General features: G+C 46.4%; 1 non-coding gene across 1 annotated transcript; it reads left to right on the forward strand.

Annotated features, from left to right (window-relative positions):
- The first annotated feature begins 1,769 nt into the window (after positions 1 to 1,769).
- Trnak-cuu (transfer RNA lysine (anticodon CUU)) lies at positions 1,770 to 1,842 on the forward strand. Its single transcript has one exon. It is a non-coding gene; the product is annotated as a tRNA-Lys (tRNA).
- The last annotated feature ends 10,548 nt before the right edge of the window (positions 1,843 to 12,390 follow it).

The raw sequence follows: 12,390 nt of genomic DNA on the forward strand, positions 1-12,390 counted from the left end.
ACTCCACGTAGTTAAAAGGAGATTTATTTAATGGCGTAACTTACAAATTAAGGAATAGGTAGGTCGCGGAGTCTGGGGAAGGTGTATCACAGTCCAGCGGTGTTCTCTGGAGCTCTGCTTGGTCCACCTCTCTAGTCCAGGGTCCCGCAACAGAGAGAGCACCCACCGATCCAGCTCTCGGGTCCCCCGGCGCCTCCCTTGGCCCCGCCTTGTAGGCGTGACAGTTGCCGAAGTCTCAATGGGGGTTGGAACTTCCAGATCAAAGCTGGAATGGCTACCCACTACATCTCCCCCTTTTTGTCTAAATAAGAAAGTTCTAACCTAATACAAGACTATATACAAAGGAATGGTTATCAAATATTGTCCAGGAATAATGAGGGATAATGACCTAGATAAGATGGAACTACAACCAATGCAAACAATATCAAGCAAGAAACACATACTATAATCCAGAGAAGTATAGAGCATAGGTAAATGGCATGTTACAAAGATCATTCCAAAAGGTGTCCTATCCTAAAGAACCTGAATCTAATACTTAATATGTTCTATCTACTAAGTTGTAACTATAACTGCTAGTCTTCAATCCCATCAAAGACCTGAGAAGGAATATAATGGTACCTGAGAAATGGTAGATGGATGCAAGCAACTTTCGGGAATCTTGCGAGAGTAGACGGAGACAGCTGGCAGCCTGGACAGTCACCTAATGTTTCTCAGCATTGTTGGTGCATTTAAATTGGCTACAGGCCTAAAGTATCTGACAGACCATTTTCAGAAGCAGGAATTCTGAAAGACCATCTTACCCTGTCTTGGCAGAGTACAGTGGTCGCTTTCCTTGTGTCCCGCTTGTCCAGAAAGGATAGCATTGCATTAGTACTGTCAGCCGTCGAGGCAAGGGCAGTTCTTTGCCCAGTAGGCCATTTTGTGCCAAGAAGACAAACTTCCAAATGGAAATGTCTTAGAAGCCCAACATTCTCTCGGGATCAAATTGGTGCAGCCAGGAGCAATTATGTCTCACATCAACAGAATTCTAAGTTATTTAAATGCCATATTCTCTAGGTCTATGAAGTGTTTGAAGATTACCTGTCCATCTGACCTATGTATCTGTAAATCTGGATAACCTAACTAACGTAACTATAGAGATGACAAGCATAGGTGACTATTAATCTATAAGTCTTATCTACCGAAATAACCTAAGGACTAAGGCTTCACGTAAACAAGGTAAACAGTCTATAAGCAAGTGTATGGTAAAGAACGATGACTTCAAAATTGTGACAATACACAAGATGTTATAACAGAGGTAGGAGTATATAGTGCGATTGCAATATGACAATAATCTTAAATATATATCGATATTTATAACAGAGGTAGGAGTATGTAGTGTGATATGCAATATGACAATAATCTTAAATATATATCAATATACCGAATATCCTAAACAGAAGTAGAACCTACATAAAGTATGACAGATATAAATTTACATTTGTATCAATATACAAGTATTTCAAATAAGAGTAGAAATATATGTACATTATAACAAATATAGTTCCGTTTTTGTATCAATATACAAATTATCTTAAACAGGAATATAAAAATAGTTTACATTTGTATCAACATATAAGAACCCATAACAGTGCAAATTACAGTGCAAATTATTTAAGGCTACTATTTTACTAAATTTGTTTACTAGTATACATAATAATCTACCATAATATCTTATACCTATCCATTCCATTTCTTCTTTTCTTTTTTTTTTGGAATACTGAGTAAGAGCCCGGCTAGCTCAGTCGGTAGAGCATGAGACTCTTAATCTCAGGGTCGTGGGTTCGGGCCCCACGTTGGGCGCCAGATATTGGTGAAATTATTAAGGCCACTCCACGTAGTTAAAAGGAGATTTATTTAATGGCGTAACTTACAAATTAAGGAATAGGTAGGTCGCGGAGTCTGGGGAAGGTGTATCACAGTCCAGCGGTGTTCTCTGGAGCTCTGCTTGGTCCACCTCTCTAGTCCAGGGTCCCGCAACAGAGAGAGCGCCCGCCGATCCAGCTCTCGGGTCCCCCGGCGCCTCCCTTGGCCCCGCCTTGTAGGCGTGACAGTTGCCGAAGTCTCAATGGGGGTTGGAACTTCCAGATCAAAGCTGGAATGGCTACCCACTACAATGATAATAGACAAAACCTCTGAAACTGTAAGCCAGCCCCAATTAAATGTTTTCCTTTATAAGAGTTGCTGCAGTCATGGTGCCTCTTCACAGCAATAGAAACCCTAACTAAGACAGAAGTTGGTACCAGGAGTGAAGTATTGCTGTGATAGGTCTGACCATGCTTTTATTTGGAGGAATGTGGATTTGGGGATTTTGGATTAGAAAAGCAGTTGAACACTTTAAGCAGAATTTAATGGGTCATGATAGTAGGAGCATGGAAGACAATGGTACTGAGGGCAATATGAACTATGGGGGCCTGGCTTAAGACATTTCAGAGAAGAATATTAATATGTGGCCTAAAGCCCATTCCTGTGATATTTTAGCAAAGAATGTGGCTGCTTTTTTTCCTTGTCTGAAAAGTTTGCCTGAGGCTAATTGAAGAGCTTTGTATTAATTGTATTAGCAGAGAAAATCTCAAAACAGCCTAGTATTGACTCAGTCACGTGGTTACTAGTGCTCACTCTTATGAAAATCTATATGAAAAGGAGCAAGCTGAGCAAGAAGAAATACAAAATGTATAGTTCAAGGAAGAAATATAAAATGTACAGTTCAAGGAGAAAGGGGCATCAGGAAGTGGAATTGAGTTAGATCCTGTGTTCAAGGAGATAAGCAGATTAAAGATGTTAGATGCAATAAAGGCAGTGGTGGCCTCAGGACAAGAGATGACCCAGATAAGCTTCCAACCTATAAAGAGGAATTAAAGAATATCTTAGAGTCAGGCAGGGTGGCACATGCCTCTAAGCCCAGCACTCAGAAGGCAGAGGCTGGTGGAACTCTAAATGCAAGGCTAGACTGGTCTACAGAGCCTTGGGACAGCCCAAGCTTAGGCAGTGAAGGAAACCACTGAAAACAGAAATCTGGTGTAGATGGAATTGAAAAAGAAGGCCATGCCCCAGCCCCAGCAAGTAGCAGAACTTGGCAGTTTAGTCATACGGTCCTAGCTTTAGAGTGAAGGATACAAGAAAGGGGTTACGGAATCTCTCTCCATGACTAAGGAAAGTTGCTGAGGCTAGGCATGTGGCAGGGTGTCCCCGCATGGAGGCCTAGAGAGGTCATTGTGTGAAGCTGTGAAGGTGAAGCCTGGGTTGCCTTGGAGACTCTTTGCTTCCTAAAGATTGATGAGGAAAAGAAAAAAATAAATAAACTGTCAACAGTGGTAGATGCAGTCATGTCTGAAGAGTAAGGTCTGGGGCTGGTGAGGCGGTTCAGCTGGCACAGGTGCTTGCTGCCGAGACTGATGACCGGAGTCTGACTGCTTGGCCCCGCATGGCGGAAGAAGAAAGCTGACTCCCACCCAGGTTGTTTTTAAAGGTTGGGATAAAGGTGGGGAGCAGTGAGGTGAGCCTGTTGAAGGCCTTCTGGAGTGACTCTGCGTGGTTAACCCCTTGCTTTCCTTACACTCGCTAAATGTTTCCACTATACATTAAACATACCAAGTGCTCAGAAGAAAAAACGGTCAGGGAATGGGAACCAGGTACTGGGCAACATGACATCCTACTGCAGAGCTGCTGAAGACCTTAACCTGGAGCTGAGGGGATGGGAGGGGTCCTGGGGGCGGGCCTGGCCTCTGCTGCCAGGCTGCTGGCTGAGCAGCACATCTGGGATTCTGTGTAAGCATCGCTGGCTGGCCTGGCTCTTGGGAAGACTGATTATAATGCTCAGAGCTGGAGAGATGGTACTTGCTCTGCAGCTCTGGCCAGTGTTTGTGTGGTCCTGTGGCAGTGCAGCCTGGGAGGGAGGACAGCCAAGGCCAGCTGATCTTCATTCCTCCTTGCCATTAGAGAACCAAAGCCGTGCTCAGGTGGGGCCACCTCACCTGCATCACTGGCTGGCAGCCTGCGGAAACCCAGGCTCTCCTGGTCCAAGAAGTTAGACTGCTGGGCATTCCAGTACAATCAGGGACCAAAGTAGCAACAGTCTCTACCTTGGGGAGGGCAGAAACTGTGCCAGGGTGCCTTTCCCAGGAGTTTTCCCTACAGAGAGCCCCTGGAAGCTGGGTTCAGGAAGGTGTTAAACACAATATTGTTCTTTCTTTTCAGCCTGTCAGCTACTGAGTGGGTTAGTTGATCTGATACAGCATGAGGCCAGAAGCAGGGGGGAAGGGGCAGGGGGCAGAAGAAAGGGGCAGGAGGCAGGGATAGGGGGCAGAGGAAAGGGGAGGGGGCAGGAGGAAGGCTTGAGGTGCCTCTACTCTCCATCCTGTGAAGTACCTTCAAGCAGCAGGCTGGGCCACCCTGCCTTCCCTCTCTGCCTCTGCAATGAAGTCTAGATTTTACCTGCAGTACGTCCCATTCCAGACACAGGGCATGCACATTATCATCCCAACAAAGGACCCTTGGAGCAGGCCATAGCTGGCTGCTGCCCTGCCATGGGAGAAGAAAACCTCACAAAGGTGTTCTGTGCAGGTGGGGACAACTTCACCACAAAGGAACAAATGGACAAAGCCTGAGTGTTCATAAAAAGTGCTGATAAACTTGTTTCTGCCTTCCCAGGACTGTTGTGACAGATGCCTGGGCTAGGACTGGCTGTGGTGTTCTCTGCCTATGTAAGTGCTCATGGACTGGATTCAAAAAGCCCAGGGGAGAGGGAGAAGAAGAAAAATGGGGGGGGGGGTGTAGGTGGGGAAGGAGATGGGACTATAAGGCAGAGGAAGGGATGGGGAAAAGACTTACTAACATTAAAAATGTTTGGAAAGACCTACTATCTCATAAACTTCCTATAACACACATATATACACACACACATATACACATACACACACATATACACACATACACACAAATACACATATACATATACATATATACACAGACATACAGACACATACATATATCGCCTGCTCAGACTATATAATGTTACTGTATGTTGGCAGGGCTGACCATTTGGTATTGCATAACCAACTGTGAGCTCTTTACCGGAGGAAAGTATCCCCCCTGCCCCCAGCATCCTTAGTTGCCTGTAGGCCTCAGGCCTTGAGGACTTTCTCCTGTACTTCATTGTGTTGTAGTGCTGTTGTCCTTGTTCAGCACATGTTTAGGCAGTCATGTTGGTGAGACTTTATGGGTATAGTTTCTCACATTCCTAGGAGACATAGTCTCACAGTGAACTCCCTCTTCCTCTGGCTCATGCAATGCTCTTTTGCAATGATCCTTGACACAGACAACTCTCAAAAACTGAAGATTGGGTGAATGCCAAGTGTCTTAGTTAGAGTTTCTATTCCTGTGATAAAACCCCACGACCAAAAGCAACTTGGGGAGGAAAGGGTTTATTTAATCTTACACTTCTGGATAACAGTCGATCACTGAAAGAAATCAGGCAGGAACTCACACAGGGCAGGAACCTGGAGGCAGGAGCTGATGCAGAGCTCATGGGGGTGCTGCTTACTGGCTTGCTCCTCGTGGCTTGCTTTCTTATGCCATCCAGGACCACAAGCCTGGGGTGGTACTGCCCACAGTGGGATGGGCCCTCCCACATCCATCACTAACTAAGAAAATGCACTATAGACTTGCCTACAGGCTGATCTTATGGAGGTTTTTTCTTAATTGACACCTTCTTCCCAAATGACTCTAGCTTGTGCCAAGTTGACATAAAACTAGCCAGCACACCAGGATAAGGGAAAGTAAAGGGAAGCATGTGTGATAAGGTGCAACATGCATCCCCTTGTAACCTTTGATGTACATATGCACAACCCCAAAGGGCACTTTACTGCCTCTACTTACCTCTTGGTCTCTCTTGCATTCTCCTGGCCTGTTACTACGAGTAAGGTATAGGATAGCCTGTCCCCAGGAGCTCATGTGCTCCTGCCCAGGGCACAGGAATGGGCTGAACTCCCTCTTGCTTCACAGAGTTTAAAATATCTCAGATCACCATAATTTCAAAAATAAGGAAGGACATGTCTTTCAATTATAGATGCTGCTTAACCCACAGAATTCAGATAGTTCCTGGTTTAGCAAGGGCAGCAGGAAGCAGCTTAGGGATCTAAGAGTTCTTGGAGCTGGAAGAACTTGATGGTGTGACTATAGAAGGGAAAGGCCTGCCAGAGCCATGTTTGCCATGCTCGGGCCTACTAGAGTCCTTCATGGACAGTGCTGATGGTCCCACATCAAGAAAGTGTTTAGCAACCCGGAGTTGTCCACATGACCCTGGGTAAGGCTATACTAAGTGAACGTTACTGCAAGAAAAAAAAATTAGGACCATCAGTGGTGGGTTGGAGGTGAAGGTAGGTGGTATAGTGCTTGTTAGCACACACTGGGCCCTGGGTTCACCTCACCCACCCCTAGAAAAGGAAGTTAGTGGTTTCTTTTTCACGGAAGAGATTTGCTGAGACATTATAGCCATAGTGTAGGGATGACATTCCTAGACCCTGTTTGTCCCATGTCCTGTGATTTCCAGGACAAGGGCTTAAAAAATGGCTGGACACTTGGAGTGTTGAGTTCTGGTGAAGGACTTCATGAGTCTTCTGATGTCAGCCATAGGTGACCAGGGTATGGCTTAGTGGCAGCTGTGTGAGGCTGGGCTCCCTCCCCAGCACCACAAACAATATAGCATCCACCCTGTTTTCTTTGATGGCTAATTTTACCATCTTGCGGTGACATATTTTTGTAGAACTCATTTTTTTCTCCTCAGCTGTCATAGTGTTGTGCATTTTGTGAGCCAAATAATTAAACTCTGACATTTGTTTTTTGTTTGTTCTTTTGGCCACAAGTAAACACATGCTTAAGCAATCGCTTCCTTCTGCTATTGAATTATGCAATCTAAAAATACCAGCGGGCTTTCATTTTAGTTTTGCAGACTATGGGATTGCAAAATACTTTCACACACGATGAAGAAAAGTAACAGAATTTTAAGTGGGAAAAGAAGTGTTTTCATTGCCCCCCCTCCTTGTGTCCTCAGCTGGCCTCCTTCCACCTGGTCCCACTCAAGTCAGAGGACAGAAATGACAACTAATCCCTGGAATCTAAAGGGTACAGTTGGCTCTCGGCATCAAGGGGGACTGGGACAGCCACCAAGTGCACAAGCCTTGAGTTCCTCTCGTAAAACGTGCACAGAGAACACCCAGCATGACACAAACGTGATACAGACACTGTGCTGCCCATGCACCTGGTCAGTGCAGAAACGGTTCTTGATGTTCTCCGTCTGCAGCTGGCTGGACCAGCACGTGTGGAATGCGTGTGCAGAGACTACCTTTTTGTGCTGTGCCACGCTAACATACAAACCTCATAACCACTTTGGGGGGTCTGTACTGCTTTGAGGAACTAGTTTTGTTTTTATGCACGTGCGTGTTATGCCTGCATGGATGTGTGTCACCATATGTATGAAGTGCCCAGAGACCAGAACAAGGCATCAGATCACTTGGAACTGGAGTTACAGATGGTTGTGAGCTACCTTGTGGGTGCTGGGAACCAAACCCAGGTCCTCTGGAAGAGCAGCCAGTGCTCTTAACCTTTGAGCCATCTCTCCAGCCCCCTGAGGTACAGATTTTAATCCTATCTTATGGATAAGGTAGCTGGGGCCCAGAGAAGCCAAGGAGCTTTTGAGGGAAGAGGGGGACACATAGTTTCCAACTCAGTGTGAATCCAGAATCTGTGGATTTCACCCCATGTTGGATTTCATGATGAGAAATGCTGTGGCCTTCACCTTGGGACCCTTCTCCCTCCTGCTTTCCTCTGCCTGGGTGGCCTGGGCCACCTGCTCCTTCCTCCTATTAACCTTCCAGTCACTTCAGGGTGGCTGCACTTCTTCTGGGATCAGAGACCTGGAAATCACTCATTCCCATCACTGCCCCTGTGGCCTGCTAAGGCCAATGCTCAGTGCAGGGGCTTCTACAAAGGGACTCCATCAGGACCAACCCGATGCCAGGAATATTCATTTCTTTCTCTGCAGGCTACCTGTAACTGCTGCACTGGGGCCGGCATCAGCATGCCAGGTGATGGGTACCTGACCTCAGCCTGACTCCTGGGGGTGACCTCGGAGTCTGTCTGGCAGGATTTACTGGCTCCTCCCTCATCTCATCAGGTCCACTTTTCCACTCTTCTCTCTGACCCTCCAACTTGCCACCCTGCCTTCTCTCCACTGTTTGTGGAACCCTGGGCAGGAAATCCATCTCAGGAAGTCATAGGAAGATCAGGTGAACCACGGGTGTTGATGGGAGAAATGGCCCTGATCATAAGTGTCTCCCAGAGGCAAGATCTTGGTGAGTGAGGCTGGGGAGAGAACTGGGGCCTTTGCTTTTCCATATAGTGTCATAACAGTGATAGACATTCTTGGCAGCTACAGCAGCTCCTCCCCTGAAGTTGCCAGCCACCCAAGTCCCCACCTAAAATGTTCAGCTTTTGACCAGACTTAGGCACAAACCCAGCTTGTGGTGAACATGTCATCATCCCTCTCCTTCAGGCTATATAAGCTCCCTGCTTCAGTTTGGGCGTGTGACTTCTCTAGCCCTGATCTCTGGGACTGGAGGACTTACCAGGAGTTGAATTGCTCAAATAAACCTGCTCTTTTACTTTTTCAATTTGGCTTGATCTGGCTAATTGCATCAGCGGAGAAACCTATTATGGCATTACAGAAAACCTATTAAGAATGATCTTAACCATCAGTGTAGCCTAGCTGGCAATCACATATCAGATCTCAACTTCTAAGAGCTCTCTGTTCTTGCTGGAGCTCCCCTACAGTTCATCTGCCTCCAGAGAAACAGGCCACAATGGGTACCACCTATTGTTAGCTTAACAGGACCTAGAAACACCAAGAGACAAACCTCAAGCATTTGTTGTTGTTTTTTTTCTAATTTTAATTGAATCACTACTAATTCATTTTTTAAAACCATTAAAAGCACCAAATTTTAACATCTAAGTCAATTTGGGTGTGTGTAGGGGAAACACTATCAAGAACTCTCCAGAACGATGTTCATTCCTCCACATGTCTAAATTGAAGGTCTACTAAAAACCAAAACTAAACCCCAAAACCCCACACAGAGAAAAAAGATAATAAAATCACATTCTAGGGGGTTGGTGCATTTCCTAGTCTTTGCTGTGTGACTTCAAAAATTAACACTGTCATTCATTAAAATATACATTTTCGGCCGGGCGGTGGTGGCGCACGCCTTTAATCCCAGCACTCGGGAGACAGAAACAGGCAGATCTCTGTGAGTTCGAGGCCAGCCTGGGCTACCAAGTGAGTTCCAGGAAAGGCGCAAAGCTACACAGAGAAACCCTGTCTCAAAAAAAAAAACCAAAAAAAAAATAAAAAATAAAAAAAAAATAAAATAAAATATACATTTTCCCATTGGCCTTTTTTTATAAAAAATAAACACACACACACACACACACACACACACACACACACACACACACACAGGAATTCACAATTGGTTACTCATTTGAAGGCATACATGGCACATGGAGGTTGGAAAGGTGACCTGCAGCACACATCTTCAGGGGATGCTCATCTTGAAAGCATAGCTGTCTTCCAAACAGTATAAAAATATCACAGTTCCAACTATGAAGGGACACAAACAATCTTTGAGATGTCTACAGGACAATTCTGGCACCTCAGCTGTTCTTCACAGAGCAGCGGGGCTCTATTGACACAGTCCCCCTGTGTGAAGTGTTTCCCCTCCTGTTTCAGGACTTTCATTGACAGGCCAAGAATCAGTCTGTGAAACTCCCAGTCAGAACAGCTATCAAATCATTGACCATACAATCAAACCCTCTTCCTCCTCTGGTATGCCTCTTCGGTACTGGGAGTGCAGTCTTCTATGAGAACCTGACGGCAGTCTCCTTTAAGTCTAAGGCATTTCCCCATATTCTTCATCCATCAAGAACTGGATCGATCAGTCTCTACCACAGGGGCCATCTTGAGTTTCAGTTTGACTATTTCACATAACATGCCACACCCTAACCCAACAGCCACCTCTGCCTCTCAGAATCAGCACATCCCAGTCAGTGTAATCTTTTCACCACTGCTTATGATGGCCCAAATGACTAAATCACTCTGCCAAATTAACACCTCTGTAGGGGCAGCTCCAACCTACAACAGGGGACAGCTAGTATGGTCTGCTCTGTCCCCAAGAGAAGGACATGGGACTTGTGCATGGCTCAGCTCCCAACAACTCTGACTTCCCTCCTTTTATGCCCAAGAGGCCCCTGGGCTCTGGTTCCCCATGGTTCTGATCATACCCCAAATATCTTTGTTAACACCATCACTTAAAAGATGTGGCATCTTACTTCTTGGAGAAGGGGGTCTAAGAGGTAAAGAAGCTGATTAACACTGAGCTTGCAGGAGTTTTTCACCAAAGACTGAGGTAAGTCTCCTCTGGCCCCTGGAGTGTCCAGTCATGGGAGGAAATGCCCCTATTCAGAGGCTGTCAGATATCACATGTCCTCATGCAGATCTGGAAGCTGTCAAGGCTATTAGCTACTCTAACAGTACCATCTCCGCTTTGTAACTTCTTTGGTCTTGTTGAAAAGGTCTAAAACTGGTAAAGTGGGCAATGACTGAGGTGAAAAAAGCACACTGGGAAAAGGGGAGACTGGTAATGCAGAATGTGGTGGTTTGAAAGAAAATGGTCCCCAAAGGGAGTGGCACCATTGGGGGGTGTGGCCTTCTTGGAGTAGGTGTGGTCTTGTTGGAGGAAGCGTGTCACTGCAGGGGCGGGCTTTGGGGTCTCTTTTTCTCAAGCTTCACTCAGTGTGACAGTCAGTTGACTTCCTGTTGCCTCTGAGTCACAATGTAGGACTCTCAGCTCCAGCACCACGTCTGCCTGCATGCTGCCACGCTCCCCATCCTGATGATAATGGACTGAACCTCTGAAACTGTAAGCGAGCCACTTCAATTAAATGTTTTTATTTATAAGAGTTGCCGTGGCCGTGGTGTCTCTTCACAGCAATAGAAAACCCTAAGACAAGGAATAAGCCAAGACAAAAGAGACTGCAGAAGGGGCAGTTGGGAGGGTCTGGATGAGGGACCGACGGTCCACCAGGGGGTATTAATCTTTCATAGAGCATGTCCAAGCTTCCATAAAGAAAGTTGCCCAAGCATTAGGGAGACAAAAAAATCAACCAGACATCTTAGGGCTAGGAGGAAAGCTCCCCAGCAGTGTGCCTATTTCCTCTAGGATGGTGGACTGTACCTTAGTTTGGGAGGGGCAGTATGAACCCTACCCTGATTCCTCCAATTACTGGGGAGTGCAGCAACTCTGTTTAGCTTTATGAACTCAAAGCCATTAGTCCCCCAAAGATCAAGCTCCCTACTTTTATCAGTCCTCCAAGAAACAGAGGGGCTAGCTGGGCGACGTGGCTATGCTAACCACAGGCAGAGATCCTCTCCTTCCATGAGGCTGCTTGGAGGGCTGGATTTGTCAGTCATCCAGTTAGAGTCCTCCATCATGATTTTCCGTCAGTTATATCGATCTTGGGTGGGTCTTCAAATCCTAGTTGAGCCCCCATAGGTGTGGAGATTGTGGGATGAGGGATGACTGGGATACCAATGTTTGTTCTGTGGGATGGACACAGAATTGTGTGTAGGAAACACCAAAGCACCGAGAATGTGAAATGACAGCCTCAGAGAACCAAGTGGGCTCAGGGGGACATTTTATAGGACCCCAGGACCCTCCTCTTTCCTAAGTCCCTTCCCTTCCCTCTGACTGGTCCTCCCAGTATCCTCACTTGGGCAGGCTTTCTTCCCATGGTTAGTTAGCAGCTGTAACAGCCCTCTTAAAGGGGCCTAGCCTTGTTTTCCCCAATCTGCCTCAACTCCCCTGACTAGTCCATGTTTCTGGTAGAAGTAACACTGATGAAGACACAGGGACTTGGCACCCCAGTGACACCATAGAGCCTGTTACAGCACCTCTTCATATGGCCCTGCAGCTGACAGCAGCTTGATGAATCCCGGGACATTTCCCAGAACAGAGCTGGCATCTGTGAGTGCAAGTCTACAAGGATCAGATCTGTACTCAAATCAGATAAGGAGAACAAACAGGGTGGGATTTGGCTCCACCCCTGCCAGGCATTGGCACTGGAGCCCATTCCATCACCAACACCACCCAACCCATCCTTCTGCTTTGATTACTCCTGCCAGACTCTAAACAGGCTCCCAGGTGCTTCCTAGGAGGCTCAGACAAGACACTGCCACATCATCCTAGCTATGAGGAAGCTGGCCTCCGAGAGCCAAGCACTTTCTTTCTCATTAATCCAGAT

The sequence above is a fragment of the Peromyscus californicus genome, unplaced genomic scaffold (genome assembly GCF_007827085.1).
Source record: "Peromyscus californicus insignis strain IS unplaced genomic scaffold, ASM782708v3 Scaffold_12__1_contigs__length_115047231, whole genome shotgun sequence".
In the NCBI taxonomy this organism is placed as follows: domain Eukaryota; kingdom Metazoa; phylum Chordata; class Mammalia; order Rodentia; family Cricetidae; genus Peromyscus; species Peromyscus californicus.